Here is a 26,817-nt window from a genome sequence, read left to right on the forward strand (position 1 = left end):
GGTCCTGGGAACTCCAGAAATCCAGGGACCACACAGAGAATTGCTACGTTAGAGGGTAAAATCTGAACCTTTGTACCCAGTCTGATGAGTGCTTTATGCACCATCCCTGTGACCTTTCTGGTTTCTTCCTCATCTTTTCCATCTATACCTCACCTTTCCAGACTTTGGCCACCTGAACCTCCAAGTATGATCCTTTTGTCACACTTACCTTCCTTCACATTTCATTTCATGCCACTGTCCACTCGTCCTTCTGTCTCTTGCCATTTGTCTCTGGCTTATCCTTCTGGGTCAGACTAGGTCTCAATAGGAAGCTCCTGCCCCAGCTATTAATCCTTTCTTTGAGTCCCACCCTGCTCCCAAACTTTTGACTGTATCTCTCTTTTTTTTTTAAATCTTTTATTGGGGTTCAATTTGACAACATGTAGCGTAACACCCAGTGCTCATCCCACCAAGTGACCCCCTCATTGCCCATCACCCAGTCACCCCAACCCCCTGCCCACCTCCCCTTCCACTAACCCTTGTTCATTTCCCAGAGTTAGGTGTCTCTCATGTTTTGTCACCCTCACTGATATTTTCACTCATTTTCTCTCCTTTCCCTTTATTCCCTTTCACTAATTTTTATATTCTCCAAATGAATGAGACCATATAATTTTTTATGGTTCTTTCTTTCTTTCTTTCTTTCTTTCTTTCTTTCTTTCTTTCTTTCTTTCTTTCTTTCTTTCTTTTCCTTCCTTCCTTTCTTCTTTCTTTCTTTCCTTTTCTTTCCTTTTCTCTCTCTCTCTCTCTCTCTCTCTCTCTCTCTCTCTTTCTTTCTTTCTTTCTTTCTTTCTTCATGAGAGAGAGAGAGGCAGAGACCCAGGCAGAGGGAGAAGCAGGCTCCATGCAGGGAGCCCGATGTGGGACTCGATCCCAGGTGTCCAGGATCAGGCCCTGGGCTGAAGGCGGCACTAAACCGCTGAGCCCCCGGGCTGCCCTAATTATCCTTTTCTGATTGAGTTATTTCACTCAGCATAATACCCTCCAGTTCCATCCACGTCGAAGCAAATGGTGGGTATTTATCATTTTTTTTAACTTTTTTTTTTTTACATATATATATTTTTTAATTGGAGTTCAATTTGCCAACATATAGCATAACACCCAGTGCTTGACTGTATCTCTTTCCATCCTTTCTCTAGGTCCCTCTGGCATGCAATCCTTTTATTTCACAATCCCATCAGAAGAGGAAAGCATTTTACATTTCCTTTGTGACTTACATGTATTCACGTTAATATTTTGCATGTTGAACCTCCATAGCCCCAATTAAATGAAACATTTCAGCAGGGACGCCTGGGTGGCTCATTGGTTGAGCGCCTGCCTTCAGCCCAGGGCGTGATCCCGCAATCCCAGGATCGACATTGGGCTCCCTGCATGGAGCCTGCTTCTCCCTCTGTCTATGTCTCTGCCCCTCTCTCTCTGTGTGTCTCTCATGAATAAATAAATAAAATCTTTAAAGAAAAAAAAAAAGAAACATTTCATCAAATGGGTGATAGGATATATATAGAAAGAGCCTTCATAGAGCCTTCTGCTGTATGAGAAATGACATTATGTCTAGCCCAAGAAGTAAACTGATTTCCTTTATAACTTAGAAATGATACCTATCTTTCTAATCAGGAGGCTCTCCTGGTATCTAGATTCTGGGTTATATGCAGTTGAGTTCATCAGATAAGTGACCTTTTAGATACTAATCAGAGTTGCACTTAGCTTATGTAAAGTTTGCTTTAGAATGGCTTCTGGTATTATCTAACTCACACCCATGACTTCACAAAGACACAGGAATATTTATTGAGTACCTGTCATGTGTCATGTATTTTACAAGAGACTTTGTCATGTCCTATCTAAAATTTGTTTTCCATAATTCTGTTAGAGAAATGGTAAATACACTTCATTATGTTACGGATGAGAAAACAGAACGTTATATTTGCTATCATTTGTTGTAACAAGAACGTTACGAGTGACGTATTGGGTAGCAGAACTTAAATAAATTCTTGAAATACCACAAAAATATTAGTACTATAACATTATGAAATAAAATTTGGTATAAATAAATGATCATTTATCACATAGGCACATTTCAGGGCTTTAGCCTGCCTTTTAATTCTAGAAGGAGAGAATTGTTTGTGAAGGATTGTTTAGGTAGGGCCTAAAGTTCTTTCACATTCTGAGGTCGCATAATTCCAGGCAGTTGTAGCAGTGCTGGATATAGCAGGCAGTTATGCCTGTAATTATTGCTCAGAAAATGAAATCTATAACCTCTAGCATTCTGTTCATATTGGTTTTGTTATGAAATACATTACCTTTTAGATTTCTTCTCAAGTTTGAGATTTAGTTTACAAAACCATTAACTGATGTATAATTATATTGTAAATTACAGGTTTGAATTAGATGGGCCTTTAGGCCTGCCTTTGCTGGTAACTGTAACATCTTATAATTCCAGTCAAGATGCATTCCAGATGCTCTTGGAAATAGACAACTGAGTCACCATATCCTGAATAGTCTTTTGTCAGATTCAAAAATATAACAGATCTTAAATTGGAATGATAAAGTGGCATTCACCCATCTAGTTTTGGATTTACTTCTTTGTGACATTCCTAAACATGATGAAGAGGCAAGTCCTAGAACCAAGAGTTAACTTGAAAGATTTGTGCAGACAATGGGGGTTAGAACTAGAAAGTGACATATCACAATGTAGCTACTAGCATTTTTTTTTTTTTTTTAGGTCCTGAGTTCGGCAGTTGGTCAAGATTTGTTATTTTATGATTGAGAGCCAGTATAGCAAATGGATTAAGAGCACAGATTCTGAAGCAAAATTGCTCAGGTATTGACTGCATAACCATAAGCCAACAATTTCACTTTTCTGTACCTCTGTTAATCCATATGTAAAATGAGGTCGATTCTAGTTCTTGCCTTCCAGGGTTGTTGGGAGGATGTGAAAGCAGCTAGCACAGTGCCTTGCTAGATAGTAAGCGCTTTATAAGAAATGACTATTACCATTATTTTGTCATCATCTGTGATCCAGTCCTGGATTTGTAATTTAAGACAAAAATGAAGGTTTTAGTTATGTAGTCTTGTTGCCAGTTGATTCTGTGACCTCTTTTAATTTCTCAGCTGTTCTTTTTGTCATGTGGAAGGTTGGCATTTGTCTTAAAGCTTGGTAGAGAGGGGAGGACCAGAGGCGTCATTGGTTTAAAGTGCTTTCATGTGGTTATAAAACAATTAGATGTAAGAATTCTTACAATCCAACAACAAAAAGAACCCAATTTTTTAAATGAACAAAAGACATGAATAGGCATTTTTCCAAAGAAGACATACAAATGGCCAACAATGTATTTAGTCATTAGGGAAATAGAAATTAAAACTGAGATGCCCATTCACACACATTAGGATGGCCATCATTAAAAAAAAAAATGGAAATGATAAGTGTTGGCAAGAATATGGAGGAACTAGAAGCTTTATATATTACTGGTGGGAATGTAAACTGGTGCTGCTGCAGTGGAAGACAGTTTTTTAGTTCCTCAATAAGCTAAATATAGAGTTATCAAATGTCCTAGGAATTCCATTCTTAAGTATACATCCAAACGAATTTAAAACAGCTGTCCAAACAAAAACTTGGAGGTGAATGTTCATCATCATTCACAGTAGCCAAAGGTAGACACGATCCCAAATATTGATCAACTTTTTTTTTTTACCAGTGGACAAATTGTGGCATATGCGTATGACAGAGTATTATTTATTCATAATAAGGAATCCATGATACCTACAACAAAATGGTAGAACCTAGAAAACATTATAAGTGAAAGAAGGTAGACATAAAAGGCCACGTACCTAGAGGGACAGAAAGGAGATTAGTAGTTGCTGGGTGCAGAATATGTGGTTTTCTTTTGGGATGATGAAAATGTTCTGGAACTAGATTTGGTCGTGGTATTAATGTATTAAATGGTGAATATATTAAATATCACTGAATTATATACTTTAGAGTGATTAAAATGATAATTTTTATTATATTTATTTTTTTAGTTAATTTTTAAAAAGATTTTATTTATTTATTTGTTTGAGAGAGAGTGTGAGAAAGCACAAGCAGGGGTAGGGGAAACGGGAGAGGGAGAAGCAGACTCCCCATTGAGTCAGGGAACCCTAATGGATATGAGGGATGTGGGGCTCCATCCCGGGACCCTGAGATCATGACCTGAGCCCATGGCAGATGCTTAACTGGCTAAGCCACCTGAAGCCCCTAATTTATTTTCAAGTAAGCTCCATGTCCAACATGGGGCTTGAACTCAATGACCTCGAGGTGGAGAGTTGCATGCTCTACTGACTAAGCCAGCCAGGCGCTCCTCTATAATTTTTAAAAATGGAAAGAAATTAGAACATAACATTTAGTTTACCTTAGTGGCAATTTTTTTTAAAGATTTTATTTATTCAGGAGAGACACAGAGAGAGAGAGGCAGAGTCTGTGTCTCTCTTGAATAAATAAAATCCTAAAAAAAAAAAAAAAGTTTCTAAGATAAGCTCTTTGGGATCCTCAAGTTTTTTTAATTTTTTGGGGGGGATCCTCAAGTTTTAAAGAATATAAAAGAGTCCTGAGGCCAGAACTTTAGAGAGCCAAGGTCTTAGTGAAAATGTTATATGCTAATAATAAAAAATTATGTATGAAGTGCCTATGTTACGCATTTTTGAAAATAGAGGGAAAATAAATTATCAGCCAAAAAACTTTTTTGAGTGTGTGGTTGTTTTATGTCTTTTTTTGCTCAGAGATTATTAGGTTTGGAACCAGGGTGTTCTTTTCAAGATAATGTAAATCTCCAGTTTGGGAAAAGGGTCTCAGTTACAGGTTAAGTTTATGGTTTTGAATTTGAACACCTTTTACAATAGGAATGACGTCAGGTATGGGTATTAACTTTATCATATTCAATTCCCTCAAACTTTTATAATCTGGGATCCATTTGAAGTATAGAAACAGCTAGTATTTACTGAGTGCTTCCTATGTGCAGGCAGCGTCCTAGGTGTTTTCCCGTGTAATGACTCACCTAATCCTCCCAACAACCCTGCAGAATAGGAGCTGTTTTAATGGTTAGTTAGCTTACCTATGATCCCACAACCTGAAAGTGGCAGCTCTGGTATTAGGACCCATGCATTCTGGCTGAAGTCTGCACTGTTAACCACTATGCTGTATGCTATGCCTACGTGCACTGTACACTAGCTCTCTGGGAATATATATATAGGAAGTTCCCATTTGGAAGGCTCACAATTGTACAGTTGACCCATGAACAAAGGGGAGGATAGGGGTGCCAATCCCTGCACAGTCAAAAATCCACATAAAATTTTTGACTCCCCGATAACTAGAAATAGCCTGCTGTTGACTGGAAGTTTTACTGATAACATAAACAGACCAGTTATATGTGATTTGTATGTTATATATATTATATTCTGTATTCTTAAGTCAGAGGAAAGAAGATGTTACTGAGAAGATCATTAAGAGGAAAAAATACATTTATGGTACTGTATGGAATAAAATCCACATATAAATGGACCCACGCAGTTCAAACCCTGTTGTTCATGAGTCAGCTATACTGTATGACAGTGGGGGCGGAATTGGGAGGGGTCCTGGGTCTGGAGCCTAAGGCAAGGGCTCTAGCAGAGAGGTAGTTAGGGGAGAGATGGGGAGCTGTGGGGGCCAAGTTCATGCCTAGAGTGCTTCTGGTCCAGTTTTCTAGTTGGACATTTCTTAGAGCTTGGCTCAGCTTACGGCTCTTAGAGATCTCTTCCCTTTTCTGTGGCCCTTGGGAAGACAGATTTTTCAGTTTTCTCCTAGTCTCTGGCTCTGAGGCAAGCTCTTACTCTGTTTGAACTTTTCTGAGAGTTTGTACCACCAACTAGGAATGAGAAAAAAAGTTGAAGTGGGGAAGGTATTGAAAGATACCTTTTAGGGACACCTGGGTGGCTCAGTGGTTGAGTGTCTGTCTGCCTTTGGCTTAGGTCTTGATCCTGGAGTCCTGGGATCGAGTCCCACATTGGGCTCCCTGCAGGGAGCCTGCTTCTCCCTCTGCCTGTGTCTCTGCCTCTCTGTGTGTGTCTCTCATGAGTAAATAGATAAAATCTTAAAAAAAAAAAAAGATACCTTTTAGAAAAGTAACTTAGGGGCAGCTGGGTGGCTCAGTTTGTTAGGCAGCTGCCCTCGGCTCAAGTCATTGTCCCAGGGTCCTGGGATCCTTGCACAGGTCTTCCTGCTCAATGGAGAGTCGGCTTCTCCCTCTCCCACTGCCCCTTCCCCTGCCTGTGCACTCTCTCAAGAGCTTTCTCTCTCTCTTAAAAAAAAATTTTTTTTTTTAAAGAAAAGAAACATAGAACTAAATAGGAACAAATGTTGGTGCTGATAGGAGTCTTTGGGATTCAGATGACCAAGGTACCTCTCTAAGATGGTGTCTTGGACTTGCTGTGGGTCCCTCCAGACTTTGTTCTCTCCAGGCTAGGGTGGGTGCTTCGCCAGGAGTTATAAGCCAGGCCTCTAGCCCTGAATCTGCATGGGAGATAGAGGATGTGTCTACTTTCCTACCTCCTCCCGTCTTCCCCTCCTATTGTCAGTCTTAATACCATAGGATCCCTTTCTAGCACCAAGATTCATACTGGGGCGAAGTAGAAAGCAGGGGTGGGGGCTGGGGATGTTCCCACAGAGTTTGTGTGAAGGGGAGGCTCTACTAGTGTTAAAAATTGGGCGTTTCTGCCTTTTTCTTTCCAGTTATGCTTCCAGTATACATCCATTCCTCTGTCCAGAACTCCTGGTAGGGGGGAAAACAGTGCTGTAGGTGGCAGGGCCCGATCCTCCCAGTGGAGCCCAGAGAACCAGAGCCTGCACTGCAGTTCCAGCAGGAATGCGGGATGGAGCAGGAGGAGGTCTGGCCTTCTGCTTCTTTGAACACCTCTGATTTTAAAAGTTTTTGAAGCTGAATCCTTAAAAATAATACCATGTGGAATCCTGAAGATCCTGATGGAAGGGGCCTGGCCCTGGGAGGGCGGGGAGCAGATGTTCCCTTGCAATGCTCCTTTTCCATCCTTGGTGGCTCAGGAGGGCCATCCAGTTGCATTCATGACTACTGTCCCCACATTCTGGTTTGTTTGTATAGATCAGAAGCAGGGAGAGAAGGAGGTGTTTTTAACTATTATTATGTCTGCCTGAAAAGGGCTTTTGGTGCTCATATTTTCATTTAAGCTTTCATGTTCAAGGATTTATGTTCTGCCTTTTAATTTTTATTATTGCACAAAATGACATGTTTATGGTATTAAAACCTGAGTGGCTTTCTAGCCTCCCCTCAGCTGCTGGAGTCAAAAGCTTATACCTCATCCTGAATTCCTTGAACCCCTTGTAATCATGCCCTACTGATCCGGTTTAGTACCTGCTCCACCCGACTCCTGCACCAGCCCTCCTTCCACATCCTTTTCCTCTAGAGCAGTAGCTGTCAAGCTTTTTCCCCTCTCAGGACCCCTTCATACAGTTGACGATCCCCAAGGAACTTTTTGTTTATATAGGTTCTATTTATTGATACCACATTAAAATCAAAACTGAGAAATTACTCATTTTTAAACTTTTTTTTTTAAAGGTTTTATTTATTCATTAGAGACAGAGAGGCAGAGACATAGAGGGAGAAGCAGGCTCCCTGCAGGGAGCTCGATGGGGGGGGGGGTGAATTGATCCCAAGACCTGGGGATCATGACCTCAACTGAAGGCAGATGCTCAACCACTGAGTCACCCAGGCACCCCCATTTTTAAGCATTTAATTCATGAATTAATTTAAAATGAATAAACTCATTGCAAGTTAGCATAAATTTTTAATGATGATAACTTTCTCAGAACAAAGACTTGTAAGAAGAGTGGAATTGTTTTGCAATTTTGCAGATCTTTTTTAATGCCTGGCCTAGTAGAAGTCATCCGGATTCTCATCCACTGCATACATTCCTGTGCTTATCACAGCAAGCTCTCAACCTTTTCAGACCCAGCACTCCCTTTTTCTGATGCCTCCTTTATTCTCATGAAATTAAATTAGATATACAAAACTCAGTGTAATACCCTAACTTTAAAAAATTGTTTTATTTTTATCTGTTTATTTTAGAGAAAGAGTATATGTGGGGGGTGGGGTGCAGAGGGAGAAGGGGAGAGAGTCTCAAGCAGACTGTCCAAGGAGTACAGAGCCCCAGGCGGGCTCTATCTCAGGATCTGAGATCATGACCTGAGCCAAAACCTGAGCCCTGCCCTTAACAGTTTGACCCACCCAGGTGCCCCTGCCGTAACTTTTTTATAAAGAGAAATCAAAGTAATTTATACTGTTTGAGTGGGTCAGAGTTCAGGCCTGACTACACCAGAAGACACAGAGGGTGGGATGCTTACTGCAGACACCCTTGCTGCAAATGCACAGAGGGAGGTGATGCAGACATGGAGAAGGGCATCGCAGTTAATGACCTGACTACTGGAATCACAAACAACGTTTGGGAAAACTCAAAACGGTGTTCTCTTGAATTTATACTTTTAGCAAATTGTATAGACTTGCACAAAGTCTTGTGTGTTTAAATGTAAAATGGAATTTGGTTCTAGGCTCAGATAATTATAAATGGATTTACCCCCCTACATGAATGTCTAGAGACATTCGGAAGTTACTTGAGGTAATTCCTTGTATGGGACTGTTCTGAGAAGCCTGCTAAATGCCAGTGGTGCCTTCCAGTGAATGTGATAACCAAAAGTACTATGCATTTCCCACCATCCATGGCTGAATGGTACATACCTATGGAGAACCACTGATTGATGGAATCTTGGTTGGGTTTAAAAAAAATTGGAGAGAGGGGGCACCTGGGTAACTCCGTTAAGTGTCTGTCTTTGACTCAGATTGGGATCCTGGGGTTTTGGGATTGAGCTCTGTGTTGGGCTCCCTGCTCAACTGGGATCCTGCTTCTTCCTGTCATTCTGCTTACCACTCCACTTGGTTGTGCGTGCTCTTGTTCTCCCTCAGTCAAATAAATAGAATCTTAAAATAAAATTTTTTTTAATGTGGGATGATCATCTTAAAAATAACATATTATAAAAGAATTTCAAAAAGGAATAATAAGTGTCTGTAATCTCAACACCTAATATAACCAGGCCTTTATATTAGGCCTATATTATGCCTTGTTTGATTCTTCTATTGATAACTTTTCCTATTAAAAAATGGGATCACTTAGAAACTGGGTTTTCGGTTTTTTTTTTTTTAAGATTTTATTTATTTATTCATGAGAGACACAGAGAGGCAGAGACAGAGGGAGAAGCAGGCTCCACGCAGGGAGCCCTATGTGAGATTTGATCCGGGATCATGCCCTGAGCCAAAGGCAGATGCTCAACCACTGAACTAACTACCCAGGCGTCCCTAGAAACTAGTTTTTTATTTGCCTTGATGCTTCTTGATTTTACCTAATTCATGCTTCTCTTTCAAAATCACGACATCATTTTTATTACTGATTTGATCGTAAAATTGGCATAATATGTAAGTTAAAAATTCATACTCTTGTCTCCTTTTGACTTTAGAAGTGGTACTAACATTAAAACAAGGGTAGACAGGTCAGAACAGAGCCTGGGTTTGTTGGGAGTTGAGTGGCCTTGAAAAGTGACTTACCTCCTCTCAAACTCCCAGTTTTCTTGTCTCTAACAAGAATTAGAGATAATGTATGTAAAGTTCCTGCCCCAGGGCAGAGAGAGATCCCTGTCTGGTGTTTGGCCCCTGCTAATCCAAGTGGGCTGCAGTCTTTTGGAGTGCAGGATGCTTCTTTGTCTCTAGCATTAGCTCAATACTTGACTCATCAATCCCTGGAACAAATGGACATAGCAAAAATTTGTTACTCCATCTGACTGTGAATAAACTTTGTTTTTTTCCTATCATGCTTATTCTTCCATTATAGGACAAAGCCTATATTAATTACCATTTCAAACCTCAATAGATCTTGCCCCCAAATGGGGTCATTTAGTTCAGAATAAAGATGTTTCTGAAGTTCTAGGCACACTGGATTGTTGTATTGATGTCTAGATATGGCTCAAATGTTGTTATTACTCAGTATTTTGGGTAATTGATTATGCAGCTCTGTCTCTGACACGTGTAATTAAATGAGTTTGCATTTAGTGTGTTCCTTATGCCAGATGTGTTTACTTCAGAGGCTGTTGAAGGCTTGAAGCCATGTCTTTAGGGCTCGTTGGTGCCTTTAAGACATCTTTACAGGTATGATTTTCTTCTATTGGATCTTTTTTTTTTTATTTTGTTGTTAGCTATTAAGATATGAGATTTAACAGTTCAGTCCTCTTGAAAGTTTTAATGCGTTACTATTGGAATTCTGAAAAATTTAATTTCAAAAATGACTTGACTGTTCTTAGGAGAATTTCTGGGTTCTGAAAGGCCCAAAGCATAGAGGCAGAAACCCTGGTTCTCAGCCTTTAGGTTGCATCAGAATTACCTGGAGGACTATGATAAAATAGGTTGTTGGTGCCCACTGGGTTTCTTATTCACTAGGTCTGGGTGGGGCCAATAATTTGCATTTCCAAGTAGCTTGCTGTGTATGCTGATGAGGCAGGTCAGGGACCAGACTTTGGGAACCACTGGGCTAAGGTGTTGATGTCAACTAAAGGTAATAGTATGGAGGGAGATGATGGAGCCCAGTATGTTTGTGTTCCCTGAAGATGTTAAAATAATAAAGAAAAATTGGTTTTGGAACAGAAGACATGGGCATAAATCCTTGGAAATACCCTGTGATAGTTGTAATGGGTGTTAAAATTATAATAATGAAAGAGGATTGGAAATAATTTTTAAAAGTTTGTTTTACCTTCTAAAAGATAAGACTAAAAAAAAAAGAGTATTGTAATTCATGTTCACAATGGGAAGAATATAAGTACAGAAAATTTTCTATCCTAGAAGAGAAATTTCCTTAAATTATAGTTGTATCATATGAAGATATTGTCTGTTAATTTTTTTTGTAATTTCCATTCAGTATCTCTTTTATGCTTTGCACTTTTGATTTTATTTTTCCCCTCAAAATGAAGTTTTGATTATCCAACAATATATACTCTTGTAACAAAAGAAAAAGATCGTAAAGCACACTTAATTTTTCCAGACACAACCTTTGTTAGCTTCCTGCAATTTTTACCATTAGAGATCTCTTGATACAAAGATACCTATTTTTACATATTATCCTGACCAAAGGGTTTTATTACCTAATTTTTTAATGCAGGATCTTTTTGTGTCATTACATGTAATTCTAAAGCAACCTTTTTTAGGTACAGAGTATCCTAATCCAATAATGATAATTTATACCTTAATTTTTTCAAACAGCTCCTGATCCCCCCCCCACCCTTAGGATAAATTCTCTGAAGTGGAATTGGTAGGTCAAAGAGCATGTAAAATCTAACGCTTTTGATATACTTGACCAAATTATCTTCAGAAAGGGCTTAATAATTACTGCCCAGGCTCCAAGTCTACACTCATTGCCATTTTAATATTTGCCAGATTGATAGGTGAAATAGAGTATCTCCTTGTTTTAATTCTGTTCTTTTGATGATAAGAAGCTTAGCACTTTTTTTTCATGTGTTAATTGCTCATTTGTATTTCTTCTCTTTTGAATTTCTGCCCTTGTCCTTGTCATATTTTCTGCTGGAGTTAATCTTTTTTTATTAATTTATGTGACTTATACTTAGGATTTTAATTCCTTATGTCAAATGCTTCAGATATTTTTGACCAATTTCTTATTTGCTTTTAAAACTTGTGGGATTGTTCTTTTAAAGAAGTGTTTAAGGGATCCCTGGGTGGCGCAGCAGTTTGGCGCCTGCCTTTGGCCCAGGGCGCGATCCTGGAGACCCGGGATCGAATCCCACGTTGGGCTCCCGGTGCATGGAGCCTGCTTCTCCCTCTGCTTGTGTCTCTGCCTCTCTCTCTCTCTGTGAATATCATAAATAAATAAAAAAATTTAAAAAAAAAAGAAGTGTTTAAACCACCCCCCCATCCATCATTATTTTCCATTTTTAAGGATTTCTTTTCCTTGCTGTTAAACAAGAACATTCTCTTCATGATTTTATAAATGTTAACTGAGATTTTCTTTTACTACACTTTCGTGGTTTTGTTTTCTCTTTTCTTTTACTACACTTTCGTGGTTTTGTTTTTTTCATTGGAATCTTTAAACCATCTGTAGTTTATTTTGGCGTGAGCAAATAAATTTATTCTAGTGTGAGCAAATGTGATTTACATTTTTTCATATTTACTGTTTTGTTAGGTGCTACATTTTCTTGATATTTTTAATTTTTTTTATTTTTTAAAGATTTTATTTATTTATTCATGAGAGACACAGAGAGAGAGAGAGAGACACACACACACACACAGGCAGAGAGGCAGAGGGAGAAGCAGGCTCCATGCAGGGAGCCCGACCTGGGACTCCATCCCAGGTTTCCAGGATCACACCCCAGGCTGAAGGCAGTGCTAAACCTCTGAGCCACCCAGGCTGCCCCATTTTCTTGATATTTAATTATTCTGGTCACACTAAGCAAACAGGCAAATTTAGGTAGCAAGTTGGAGATAAGCATTAAGTTTTCACATTGCTCTGAAGAGCACTGGGAATTCTGAGAAGGCTTTTAAAGGGTTTGCCATAGGGATATAGAAGTGGGAGAGCAGGGAAGAGCTGGGCAAGTATGTGGGCATTAATAGCTCCAACTTCTCCCAAGAACTATAGATTTAGATGTCAGCAGGCACCTACTAGACAGATCTTGGGTAGAGAGTAGTAGGCCATTCAAAATTAACTTGGTCAAAACAATTCTTTTTTTTTTTTTTTTAAGATTTTAATTTTAAGTCCTCCCTATACCCAATGTGGGGCTCAAACCTACAACCCTGAAATCAGTAGCCACATACTCCACTGACTGAGCCAGCCAGGTGCCCCAAAACCGAATTTGTAATGCTATCCAAGCCCTAATCTATATACCCCAGACTTTTCTCATCTTAGTAAGCAGTGCCATTACCCATCCAGGTATGCAGCATGAAAGTGTCCTAGCTATCCTTCATACTCTCTTCCACTTACTTTCTGTCTACTCCATTGTTAGGTTCTGTAGGTGTTCTGTCCAAGATATGTCCTGAATCTGACCACTCCTCATCATTTTCATGGTTAAAACATTAGTCCCCGTCTCACATGAGTGTCAGTGATGATCATCTCTTTGGTTTTCTTGATTTCCACTCTGTTTACCTGGAATCTGTTCCACACGTAACTTCCACAGCATAAATCAGATCATGTTCTTCTCTTGCTTAAAACCTTTCAGAGACTTCCTACACTTAATATCAAACCTCACTTTAATAAGAGATCCTTGTGGTTTGGTCTCTCTTAACTCTCCAATTTCTTTTCTACACTGCCCTCATTTACTCTTTATCAGTAACCTGGCCTCTTTCTATCCTTTGAACAGCTTCTTTTATTTCTTTGAATCTTTGCTTCTCTGGAACCACCCAGAAAATATGCTAGTGTCTTCTTAAGAGATTTTCCTTGACTACCCAGGCTCATGAAGAAACCCCAGATACCACCTCTGGTCATCACCTACCTTGTTTTCTTTGGAGTGGTTCTCTGTATGTGAAATGATCATATTTATTTGTGTACTTACTTATTCACCATCTCCTCATTCTAGAATATAAGGTCCCTCAGAGCATAGACTCTGCTTTGTTCCCTTCTCAATTCCCTACCCTTAGTAGCCCTTTGACTCATGGTACTAGTCCTAGGTGCTGGGTAACCACTTGTAGAATTGCTCCCATTCCTGTAGCCCCTACGCACACTTAAAACAGCTCTTCTTTTGTATCTTGAGCTTGTATGAGGTTTTGTTTACAGAACATTTTCTTGGTTAACAAAAGTTTGAAGATAATTTCCTTAGAAGATAGGCATTTAACGATATATGAGAAAGAGAAGATTTTATGGAATTTAAGAAACGAAACAGATGAATACAGGGGAAGGGAAGGGAAAAGAAAAATTGAGGCAAACCATTGGAGACTCTTAACTCTAGGAAACAAACAGAGGGTCACTGTGGGGAGAAGGGGTAACTGGGTGATGGGCATTAAAGAGGGCATGTGATGGAATCGACACTGGGTGTTATTTTTTTTTTATTTTTTTTTTAATTTTTATTTATTTATGATAGTCACAGAGAGAGAGAGAGAGGCAGAGACACAGGCAGAGGGAGAAGCAGGCTTCATGCACCGGGAGCCCAATGTGGGATTCGATCCCGGGTCTCCAGGATCGCACCCTGAGCCAAAGACAGGCGCCAAACCGCTGTGCCACCCAGGGATCCCGACACTGGGTGTTATATGCAAATGATGAATCACTAAATCCTACCTCTGAAACTAATAATGCACTATATGGTAATTAAATTGAATTTCAATAAAAAAAGATTTTAATTTGACGTTTGCAGGGTATTCTATTTGCTTCTTAAATATATTGATGTGTGATTCCTGACCTTTTTTTTTTTTTTTTTTTTTACTTATGATAGTCACACACACAGAGAGAGAGAGAGAGAGAGAGGCAGAGACATAGGCAGAGGGAGAAGCAGGCTCCATGCACCGGGAGCCCGACATGGGATTTGATTCGGGTCTCCAGGATCGCGCCCTGGGCCAAAGGCAGGCGCCAAACCACTGCGCCACCCAGGGATCCCTGATTCCTGACTTTTTAACCTCAACAGGAGAGCATGAGAACAACATGATTTTAAATATTTCTTCCCCAGGAGTACTTTTTCTTATCTTACCAAACTGCATACCATAGATTATTTTTAACCTATAATTAGGAAGGTTATGAGATTGTATCCTCTTATATTTACCTTTTTTAAGGGGTGCTTCCTGAATCCCAAGCCAAAGCATTTATATAGCTTTATTATGTAAATATTTGTGTTCCAGCTGTGTTATTCATCTAAATGTATGTTCCCCTTGATCTATATGTATATGCATAGTATTTTTGTGTTTTCTTTTTCCCCATTAAATTGTAAACACTCTAGTGTTTGACTTCTTTGCTTCCTTTTTAACTCTGCACTGCACTGGAATTCTTTTATTTTTTATTTTTATTTATTTAAGAGAGAGCACCAGAGAGAGTGGAGAGCACAAGTAGGGGGTGGGGGGAGGACTGGGGCAGAAGGAGGGGGAGAAGCAGACTCCCCACTGAGCAAGGAGCTGGATGCCAAACTTGATACCAGGACCCTGGGATCACGATCTGAGCCAAAGGCAGATGCCTAGTGAACTGAGCCTCCCAGGCGCCTGTACATTGGAATTCTGTTGTATACCAGGTTACTAGGTTACTGCTTCCTAAAGGGGCTGTTTTGTTTTTGTTTTTGCTTTTGTTTTTTTACGGGGCTGTTTTTTTGCAACACCTGTCCTCTGACAGTTCAGATATTTTAGTTTTTGGCTATTGTGTTAATTAGGAACTCCTATTAGTTGTGTTTTAAGTTTTATTACTTTCTAAATCTTGACCAGTAAATGCAAAGAGATTGCCTCTTTTTTTGCTTGATGTGTTTTTATGTTATAGTATGGGGAGTATGAAGTTCTACAATTGTCATTTTCATTCTGGATTATGTAACTTATAAAAATAAATTTCCTTTTTTTTATCCACATGTAACTTTTTCCTTGCAATGGTGCTGTATTAATTTAGTGACTCTTCCTTGCTTTTTAGTGTTTTTTTGAAAGATCTTTACTCATACTTGAATCTCTTAGTTTAGGTACATTCTAGCTAGTTTGGCCTGCTTGTCTCACAGCAGCCTATTGTTTAATAGATTAATATTCTTTTGCATTTTATTGTTCCTAAAAAGCAGGTATTCTTTAATATAAAAATTAACTTAATTTTTAAAAGTGAGATATAATTGACATAAATTGTTATATTGGGTTCTGGTGTACAACTTAAGGAGACTTAATGTTAATTTGTTTCAAAGGAAAGGGGTAGATTTAATTCCTTTGGACATTTTTTGTTATCTTGTGTCCCATGGAATATTTTCATTGGCACCATTTTTGGAGGGTCTTTTTCAAGGAAGGGAATTTCATATGTCTAAGGGTTAAATGAGAGGTTGGCTCCACATGCCTGAAGTGCAGCAAGTTGGCTTACCCAGACTTTTGGGGAGAAAATGAAGCAAAACAAAACAAGCAGTGGGCAAGTAATGCTTGGTTTCGGGGCCAAAGTGTTATCATCTGTCTCTTGGAAGGTTAAACTGTGAACTATGGAATGGGCACAGCTAGAGAGAAGATTATTTTCTTCTACCTCCTGCCCATTGGGGTGTAGTGTTTTTCCGTATATTAAAGTTTTGTCAGGGGTGTATGAATTAGTCAGCTTTTGCTAAATTACTCTACAGTAACAATTCCAAATCTCAGTAAACTACATTAAAAGTTTACTTTTCATGGTAATGCCCCCTGTGGGCTTCATTCCAGGACCTGGTATGATTGACTGAAAAGAGCCATGATAGAACCTCTCAATAGTTCCTAACACTTCTGTTCAAAAGTGCTATATGCCATTGCTACTCATACTTCTTTGGCCAAAGCAAGTCACATGGTCAAGCATGGCCTCAGTGGGCAAGCAGTATAACCCCTTGCAGGGATGGGCAGGTAAAAACTCTGGTAAGGGAAGTGCAACAAGCATTTTGACAATAATATTGTCTGTTGTATTATGTTTTCGAATTTAGTGACATTACAAAAAGGTTTCCTACTTTTTTGAGGGGTGTTCAAATTTGGAGGTGGGTGCAGGAGGTTTTGTAGCTCTGCTCTGAAGCACCTGGACAATGAGAATTGACTAGTGAATGTCTTTATTACCATTTTTGGGATCTCAGCTGACCGTGGATCTAATATATGAGAGCTTCTTTTTGTTTGTTTGTTTTTTAAGATTTTATTCATTTATTTATGAGACACACAGAGAGAGGCAGAGACATACACAGAGGGAGAAGCAGATTCCCCCCAGGACCTCAGGATCATGCCCTGAGCCAAAGGTAGATGCTCAACTACTGAGCCACCTAGGTGTCCCACATGATAGCTTCTTCTTCTTTTTTTAAATATTTAATTTATTTATTCATTAGACACAGAGAGAGAGAGAGAGGCAGAGACACAAGCAGAGGGAGAAGCAGGCTCCATGCAGGAAGCCTGATGTGGGACTGAATCCCGGGACTCCAGGGACTCCAGGATCACGCCCTGGGCCAGAGGCAGGCCCTGGGCCAGAGGCAGGCGCTAAACCGCTGTGCCACCCAGGGATCCCCCCACATGATAGCTTCTTAACAAATGTTTATTGGAAAAACAAAAACAAAAACAACCCAAATGTTTATTGGATTAGGTGGGGAAAGACCTCTAAGGATAATAAAAAAGTAGTTCTTCTCATTGTAGTGCCTTTCACAGCTTAGTCTGAGACTGTTTTATAGAATACTTCCTATAAGTAGCACCTTTCATATATTAAATGAAAAAGTGCTTTTTGGGCAAACATTTTTTGTTGTAAAAAATTATTTTTAATGATCTTTCTAGAAAATTCGAAAAATGTGTTTTAAATACAAGCAAGGCAAAGATCTTCTTTTACCTGGGTACTCAGGACCACTATTATACTCTACTATAATTTCTTTTCCTCCTTTTTTTTGTCCATATAATTTTTGAACAGTGCCATGTTGATAGTCCTATTGTAATCACTTCTTTTTGTCCTTATTACAGTATCTCTTGCTTCACTTCCAGTGTTGTGAATCAACAATTCTAAGGGGCATAGATGGCACAGATAAGTAATAGAGGATAAATTGTAACTTTCCTCTTTCTCTTTCTCAAAACTGGACTCTTCCATATGAGCTGTTCTCCCAAGTCACAAAAGTTACCCTCTGTTTGTTTCCTCTCTGACCATGGCAAGAAAAGAAATGAGCAGAAGAGTGATGAAAGGTGTAGGCTGGGGCACCTGGGTGGCTCAGTGGTTGAAAGTCTGCCTTCTGCTCAGGTTGTGATCCTGGGGTTCTGAGATGGAGTCCCACATCAGGCTCCCCAGGGAGCCTGCTTCTCCCTTTGCCTGTATCTCTGCCTCTCTCTCTCTCTCTGTGTCTAATGAATAAATAAATTAAATATTTAAAAATATTTAATTAACTCTCTGTGTGTGTCTCTCATGAATAAATAAATAAAATCTTAAAAAAAGAAAAGAAAGGTGTGGGCCTGAAAACTAAGGGACTGATGTTGATGTGATTCTCAGACTAGTGGATCAGCTCCTGGAGAATCAAGCTCTTCTTCCCCGCAGCCCCTTTCTTTTTTCTTTTTCTGGTGCTCAGAGATGACTTGTTCATATCTTAGAGTTTGCACGGTCTTTTGAACAACCTGAAAGTCAAGAACTTGATAATAAATTGGTTTGAGTCCTATCGTTTTTTTTGTGGCTGATACCCTAGAGAAGTTTAATGAGTCCTTCAAGAACTTAGCCCCTGCCTGAACCTCTGTGTTGAGTGCCTGCTTTATCTAAGGTTGAAGCATTTTTTAGGCGGCAACCAAGCTTTTGTAGGCAAGCCCCTGAACAAGTTCACCATTCCTTGTTCTTTTGATTCATTAATCATCTTCCCTCTGAGCTCTGGAAACAAGGCTGAATCTTGAGCCATTTGGCCCTTCACAATGCGGGGAAATCCACCCTGCTGAGGTGAATGCATGAAATATTTGTTGTCTCACTCAGTACAGGTCAGAGAACTGGTTTGTCTCCTGTAATGCACAGATTGAATTCCTTATATGTTACTAAAAAGGTACCTTTTGTGTCCATTTATAAAGAGCTCTGATCAGGGCTTTAAAAGTTACCGTACAGATGACATGAATTAACCTACTAAACTCTTTTGAATTACTCCTGGTACTTAATGTAATTTCCAAATATTTGGAAATACCAACTGTAGACTCAGCTCAGTGGCCAGTTTTTGAGGTCTGAGGAATTTCTCTATTTTAGTTTTTGTAGTTGCTATCCATTTTAGAAACATTCACTCTGCCAAATAGGTTAGCAGTATGTGCAGAATGACAGCTTAAATAATGTGTGTGTTTGCTGTTGAAGCAGATTCCTCTAAGTAAAGCTGCCTGGATCAAAGAGGAGAAAGAGTCCCCATGTAATATCTGTTCAAGACTAATGGGAGTCCTTCGAGTTTCCCATCCTAGATTTTAATTTTCTCTGTTCTAAGAAAGGATTTTGATTAATTCTCTGTTAGTAGAACACTGATAACTTTGTAAAGAAATGTGATTTGGTAATAACTTTTGAGTTTCCATGTGACTGCAGAGAAGAGTCCATTGTTAAGGTTAACTCACAGGTCAGACATTAATCTTGATTGTCAAGTGTCTCCAATCATTTATGGAGACTAAAGAGATCTTGATGGCACTCATCTGAGTACTGACTGTTGAATAAAAGACAGACAGGGCTTTGGTCTCTTTTGTGTTCCAGCTCTTAGCAGGATCCAAAAGAATGAAGTTTTCCAAAGATGGAATAGCATGATTTATGAGAGTATTTATTAAGATATAAGTAATATGTCAAAAATTAGCTTTATTTAGTTTGATCTAAGATGAGCTCTTAGAAACTGACGAAAAGGATGGTTTAAAATTTGCTAAGCTTTATTTAAAGTCTGGGTTTGTGGGTAGAAACAATTTCTCTAGACTATCCCATAATTCCCTTTGATTATTTCAGAAAGAGTGTCGTCAGGATGAAATAAAAAAAAAATAACCAGCCATTCTTTTATTTTATTTTTAAAGATTTCATTTATTTATTCATGAAAGACACGGAGAAAGAAAGGCAGAGACTAGGCAGAGGGAGAAGCAGGCTCCAGGCAGGGAGCCTGATGTGGGACTCGATCCTGAGACCCATTGTTCACGCCCTGAGCCAGGGGCAGGTGCTCCACCGCTGAGCCACCCAGGCATCCCTCAGCCATTCTTTTAAATCAGGCTTAATTCCCGTGACCCATGTGGGAGAAAACGTATCAATCTAGAAACATGATTTCTTAAGTCAGCGTTTTACTCTGATATGAACGACAGGAAACCACAGGGTCATTTTGATTGTTTTATTAACTCGGAAGAATTTTTTACATGCTAGTTATATCTTATTCCTTTTGAATTCCCCAGTAAGTAACTCCTGAGCTGGTGGCTTATAAAAATAGACTATTTCAGAGACACTTTCTAAAACCAGCTTTCTTCTCTTTCACTGTTTAACCTTTTATTATGAAAAATTCCAACACCTACAAAGGTGGGGGGAGTATAAGCCCCAGGAAGCATATCCATTACCCTGCTGCTGGAACTGTTAACTCTTGGCCAATCTTGTTCCATCTATCCACCCAGGCCTCACTCCAGAGTATTTTGAAGAATTTCTAGACATCATTTCATTAAAGTGAGTTGCTTTTGATAGTGGCAGGAGAGCCATGTTCCTTCTTGGCATTAGCACAGCCGCCAGGGGCTCAGTAGATTTATAAGACAGACTTTGCATTGAAGAGTTTACCTTTTAAGAAAGGAGCTCATATTTTCACTGGATACTTTCTTCAAGTTTCTCTTGTCTTTCAAATAGGGGTGTATTTGCAAAGTTCTTAAGTTCTTATCTATTTGGAAATTCCTGTAGCGAGTTCAGGTTTAGTCAGCCTGTACTGTTTTGGCTGTGCCTTATCTAAATAGTATTGAAGGGAAGAAAGAATTATTTCAGCAAGAGTTGGCTTTGAGAGGAGTTAGATATATTCAGTATATTAAGGAAGTGCCCCTTAATGTTGTAATTATATACTGGCTTTTAAAGTTACCTCATAATAATGGCTCTTAAAAAGTACAAATAAAACACTTAAAGGTGATCTTTTGTCCTTGCCATCAGGGGGACAATTTAATTCCTTTTTGGAGCCAAAATAAAATTTTCTTTCAAGTACCTGAGATCTGCAGTATTACTTCACTCATCCTTTGCTGTTAAACCTATTAACTTCCCAGGCCAGTGTGTGTTTTCGTATATGTTGACCTTGCAAACTGAATTCCTTTTGTCCTTTGAGTGAGGCATAAAGCTTTAGTTTATATCGATTAGTGTGAAAGTAGAATTTTTACTTTTTCTGTGATTTCTAAGTGTCAAGTGGCTTTAATAATAATGATGATGATGATGATGATGATAGGTTCTCAATTTACTCCTGAAAACAAGTAGATTCAACAGATTAAATAGAATAAAGTGTTTTCTTTCTAAAACTGAAGCCAATTTTGCCCTGTTGATTCTTAGAGTTGAGTTCTTGAACACAGGGAACTGTGGAATTCACTTTTATATTTTACATTACATTGTTAGCAATAACAGAGTACTTGGTGACTTAGCTGATGGGATGCTGGAAGTACTGGACTGAACCAGATCAGTAATCTAATTTACAGTGTGATTAAATATGTCTACTTTTTTTTAGTAGCTAAACAGAAGTAATTATATTTACATATTACCTATTTCGCAGAGATGTTGTTAGTACTATAATTAGTTTTTTTTTTAATTTGCAAAAATATTTGAGCTGTTTCACAGATAGGTACTATATAAAAGCAGGGTGTTATTAACATCTCATTTGCCTTGGTTTGTTCTTTTGACACTAGAAACATACTGCTTTTTCTCTTTTTGGGTACAGGTTCTGATGCATGTTTTGAAATTTGTTCTCTTAATGTTCTTAGCAGCTGGGATGCTATAAAAGCATTCTTGTGTCCTATTTTTAGAACACAGTGATGTGTCTGGATAGATGGCTAAGTTAATGGCAAGGCAATTGAACTGTGCTAAGTGCTCGCCTGTGTCTTTCTGGTCTCTCCACTTTCAGGGTAGAGTTACTGTTTACAGTGACAGGTTTCGCTCTCTGTGACTGGGAAGTCTGAATCCATTTGCCTGTTGCCTGACTGCCTTGAACTCAAATTTGTTTTATTTCCCTTTCTATTTTGTATCTTAAATTTCAGGATAGATGATCTAGTTGGTTAACTACTGGAGGGAAGATTAGTGCTATCCAATAAAATTGGAATGAGATTCATCACATATGGGGCATGAATTAGGGATTCCTAAAACTAATAAATTGAGCAGATCTGAGACCAGAGCCAGCCACTAGACTCTCCAGTTTTCCTGGAATCCGATTGTGTGTTTATGGGGAAGATTATTTTCTTTAGCTGGTTTGGGTTGTTTTGTTTTTGTCAGTGGCCAATATGGTTGATTTTTTTCCAACACCATTGGGACATGCTTCATGTATATTTTACAGAATATTGACTTTCTTTTGATAATAGCTGGTCAGTCTCAGTTAAGTTTATAGAATTTTAACCCTAGTAGTTAAACAATTTCCCACCTTCATTGGGATGCATATAGGCACTGTTTCCTTTTAGTATGAGATAATCTGTGATATATTTTGGTTTTGGTGTTTCTAATTTGTAGAATATGGAGTAGGGGAGGTAGTTTTTCAGGGAATAGGACTGGTTTTTTCTCACAGGGTGGTCTCTTTTGTTACATTGTTATGTTGACCAACTCAAAGGGTTCCTATGAGTTCCAGTTGGAAATGAATTAACTTTTAAGAACAAATGAGATGACTTGCTCAGGACAGCATTCCACATATATAGGGACAGACAGTTGTCTGTGGATTATGAAATGTTATTCAGTAGCCTTCATTATATCATGAGTTGGCATCCTGTGACAACCACTTTACTTTTAAAAGGTTCTTAAAAAACACTGATAACCTACTTTGGTACTGAGTAAATAAACAGGGAAGCCTCTGATGTTAAACTAAACTTGTTTGATTTTAAGGACAAATAAATGAAAACTGTTTCTAAGAAAAATCTGTGCTGTGTGCAGATGAAGATCAACTTCTAAGCATTTTTATTGTTGCCCCCAAAATAGCACATTTCTGTGCTATGATTACCTAGTTTATCTAGGTAATAGATAAATGATTACCTAGAATCAGAATATGATTACCTAGTTTATCTAAAAAAAAACAAAACAGCCACCTTGCCTGTGTTAAGATGTTAAAGTAAAAAAAAGTCATCAGTGTTCTAATTCATAGACTTTTTCCCTCAAAGAGACAGACATACATTTAAGCATCTGCTTCTTTAGTTGGACTATATTTCACATATTTCTGTCAGAACTCCAGAATATTTTGACTTGAAAATTACATAACTAATATAATTCTGTGAAGTTTAGGAAACTAGTAGTTTATTTCTGTTAAATTCCTTGAAACATTATTTGGAGTCAAAATCAACTTTTTTTTTTTTAAGATTTTGTTTATTATTTATTTGAGAGAGAGAGCTCACACAGAGAGAGAGTGTGAGGAGAAGCAGACTCCCTGCTGAGCAGGGAGCCAGATGCAATGTGGGGCTCCATCCCAGGACCCAGACATCATGACCTGAGCTGAGGACAGACACTTAACTGACTGAGCCATCCAGGTGCCCCCAAATCAACTTTTAAATAATTTTGTTGTTGTTGTTTTTCTCTTTGTGTATTTTTTTCCTTGTTAATCTTTTGCTTTGTAGAATTGAAATTGGTTCCTGAACACTTGTAGTACTAGGCTGTAGCAGGAAGCTCACTGGGGAGACTTCTTGTTTAGTTCTCAACCTCTGCAGGCAACTGTGGAGGATGGAAGGGTCGTTACATGAGTTCCCAGTATTTGCTTCATTCATTCATCCTAAAACTCATTCCTTCAGTAGACATTGTTTATATGCCTTTTTATGTAAGCCAAACCATGTAACAGATGTAAGAAACAGACCTTAAATAAGCATTTTACATGGATCTAGTTCTAAGCTTAGAGCACGCAAAAGAAACAAGAGCGGAGATTCAGGTAAACCATTCTAAGGTCCAAACAAGACATGTGGCCCATGTTTAGAATGGCAAGAAGAGTTGGCAAGAAGGGAGGACAGAGAGGGATCATGGGCAGAAATCAGCAAATGGTAGGTAAATTCATTTCTTTTGTAAGGATAATTTACTAATAAACTGTTACCAATCTGTAGTAGTTGTACAATAAATAAAATATTCATGGTAGCCTAATGTTGACATATTAATTTGGGATATCTTTGCTTGACATATTTCTACAACCTGTCTAGGCTTAATTTTTTTCCTTTTCAATTTTGTACTTGTTGATGGGCAGTGTCCACATTTCCCTTGCCCATTATGTCATGTGTGTCTGGTTGGTTTTCAGCAGCCCCCTCCCCTAATCCAACTACTTTGTTGCCTCAGAGGGCCAGAGTAAATTGGAAAAGGTAAACCTGGTCCTCACACATTCCTATTAAGTAATTAAGTAGCCCTCTTATCCAGGAGTGCCAGTGGGATGTGGTCTAGTCCCAGCTCCACCCTTAACCCTTGCTCTTGGGATGGCTTCCTTCCCGAGTGTTCACTCTCAACCTTGGCAGTGATTCTGCAAACTTATCTTCATTCTCCAAAGTCTATCTGCTGACTGGTGACTTTAATACCATGCTCTGTTCATCATTTTTTCTTCTTTACTGCCTTTGGACCCTGACCTGCTGTCTGTTGTTGTATGAAGCACACTGTGCCAGAATTATTTGCCTACTCTCCCTGTTCCTGCTCTAAATTGAGCCCTTTGAGGAAGGACCTATATCTTCCTGTCTTTGGATTTTTATGTTATCACAATAACTGTCATGTACTAAATAGTCAGTATTTTACTTAAGCTGAGCAGTGTAGCATTTGTTACTCTGGTACATGTACTGTCTGATAATTGTGATGGAACAGGAGTGCATAAGGCACTGTTTTAAGCCTTTTGCTTACATTAAATATGTGATCCTCATTGTTAAAGAAAAAATTATTCTGACACTTATTGAAATTGTAAGGAAGATTTTATTCAGAGTGTTATAATAGAGGAGAGAGTTTGGTTCACCTCTGAACACAGAGACAAGTGGGGGTTTATAGCCAGGGAGCACAGTGATAGAGGGTCAGTGGAGGAGAAATTATTGAGAAGAGAAATCAAGGTAGGGGGTGGATTCTGGCTTAAGGTAGGCCAAGGACTCACCCATCAAAGGTTGGGGATGGAAGAACTTGATCACATATCAAGTGTGATCAAATATGGGGGGGGGAGGGATTCTCATGAAACTGGCATAGCAGGATTCTTGCTAAAATTGAGGTAGGCAGACTGAAGACAGGATAGGGCCAAAGCCAAAGGGGCTTAGAGGAACCTGATTAAAGTGGTCAGGGAGAGAGTGTTTTATCATTATGAGCCTTTTCTGGTAGGTAGTATTATTTCATGCATTTTACAGATAATGAATCTAAAACTCAGAAATAGCCAAAGCAACTCCCATAGGCCCAGAGGCACTAAATGCTAGAGCTGGGTGCTTACTGGATGCTTTACATCTGGTGACCTTTCTTTCTTTTTTCCTCTCTCTCTCTCTCTAGAACAGCCAAGGAAGAGGGGTAGAGGGAGAAGCAGACTCCCCAGTCTGAGCAGGGAGCCCAGTGCGGGGCTCAGTCCCAAGATCCTCAGATCATGACCTGAGCTAAGGCAGACTCTGCTTAACTGACTGAGCCACCCAGGTGCCCCCATCTGATGACTTTAAAGTGTTGATCATCTTCTGGCCTGTGTGCCCTGCCTGGTGATTGCTCAGTGAATTTTGCTAACCTACTGTGAGAACCGGTAGAAGTTTGCCTTTATTTTTGAATGATTTGTGGTCTCGCTGCTGCCAGTGCTGTTGGAAGCTCATAATTTCCACTGGAACAACATACTCTGTGTTATACAGAATGACATTTAAGTGTTAGCAGCTTTATTAGACTTTCAGATGGATGGGGAGACTGTATATATTTCTATTTCCTATTCAGGAGGGTAACATTTTTCAGTTAGATTTCTGGGTCTTACCTTTTGAAATATAGCCACAAAGGAAGAAAATATAAAAATTAGGATTTTAGATGTTCTGAACATAGAAGGTAATTTTAAACATTGGGGTGCCTGTGTGGCTCATTTGATTATGAATCCAGCTCTTGGTTTCAGCTCAGGTCATGATCTTGGGTCATGAGTTAGAGCCCTGAATCAGGCTCCACGTTCAGCACAGGGTCAGCTTGATATTCTCTCCCTCTCTGCTCCTCCCCACTGCTTTCACTTGTGCTCTCTCTCAAAGAAATAAAATCTTAAAAAAAAAAAAAAAAAAGGTGAGTTATCCTGTAAGCTCTATGAATCAGCTGCTTTCAGAATGCTAATAAGTGAAACATGACCATTTTTCTGTGATTTCACTCTATTTTTAAGAAGATTAGAAATTAACTCGTACAGCTGCTGTTCTCTTTAGCTCTGCAGTCTGAATTAAGAGGAAAGTTCCTCCAATGGCCAGGCAGTTTGGAGTCCACCTTCCACTACTGGGATCCCTTCTCTGCATGGCCTCTCTTGCATTCTCCTCCCTCTTTTTTACGTTCCTGCCATTCAGAATCACTTAGACTTTGGGGGCATTTTGTGCTTTTGTTTGGTAGTTTGCTCCTGCCATCCTGCTGATATTCAGCCTAGAATGCTGTTTCTTACAGCTCCTAATTTAAATCACACACATTGGGATCCCTGGGTGGCTCAGTGGTTTAGCACCTGCCTTCAGCCCTGGGTGTGATCCTGGAGTCCTGGGATCGAGTTCTGCATCAGGCTCCCTGCGTGGAGCCTGCTTCTCCTTCTGCCTGTATCTCTGCTTCTCTTTCTCTCTGTGTGTGTGTGTCTCTCATGAATAAATAAATAAATAAAATATTTTTTAAAAATTAAAAATAAATAACACTCATTGCTAGTTATCCTGCGTAGTGGCCTCTTACCATCTCTGGGCTGTTGGTAGTTTTGTTTCCTTGGAGCTGTCAAAGTCCTCTGCAAACTTGCTCCAGCTAATATCATTTGATACAATGTATACAAAATCATTTATG

The 26,817-nt window shown here is 39.1% G+C and overlaps 1 protein-coding gene across 4 annotated transcripts in view; it reads left to right on the forward strand.

The window, feature by feature from the left end:
* ITSN1 (intersectin 1) overlaps window positions 1-26,817 on the forward strand; it is a 211,205-nt gene that overhangs the window by 18,436 nt on the left and 165,952 nt on the right. Inside the window, exon 1 of one of the 4 annotated variants that reach the window (XM_055313421.1) lies at window positions 10,220-10,265. The exons of the other annotated variants lie outside the window; for them this stretch is intronic. The gene's annotated coding sequence lies outside the window, so the exon portion shown is untranslated. Of the gene's footprint in view, window positions 1-10,219; window positions 10,266-26,817 lie in introns of those variants that run through there. 4 annotated transcript variants of the gene reach the window in all.

Source organism: Nyctereutes procyonoides, unplaced genomic scaffold, assembly GCF_905146905.1.
Source record: "Nyctereutes procyonoides isolate TBG_1078 unplaced genomic scaffold, NYPRO_anot_genome, whole genome shotgun sequence".
NCBI classification, from domain to species: Eukaryota; Metazoa; Chordata; class Mammalia; order Carnivora; family Canidae; genus Nyctereutes; species Nyctereutes procyonoides.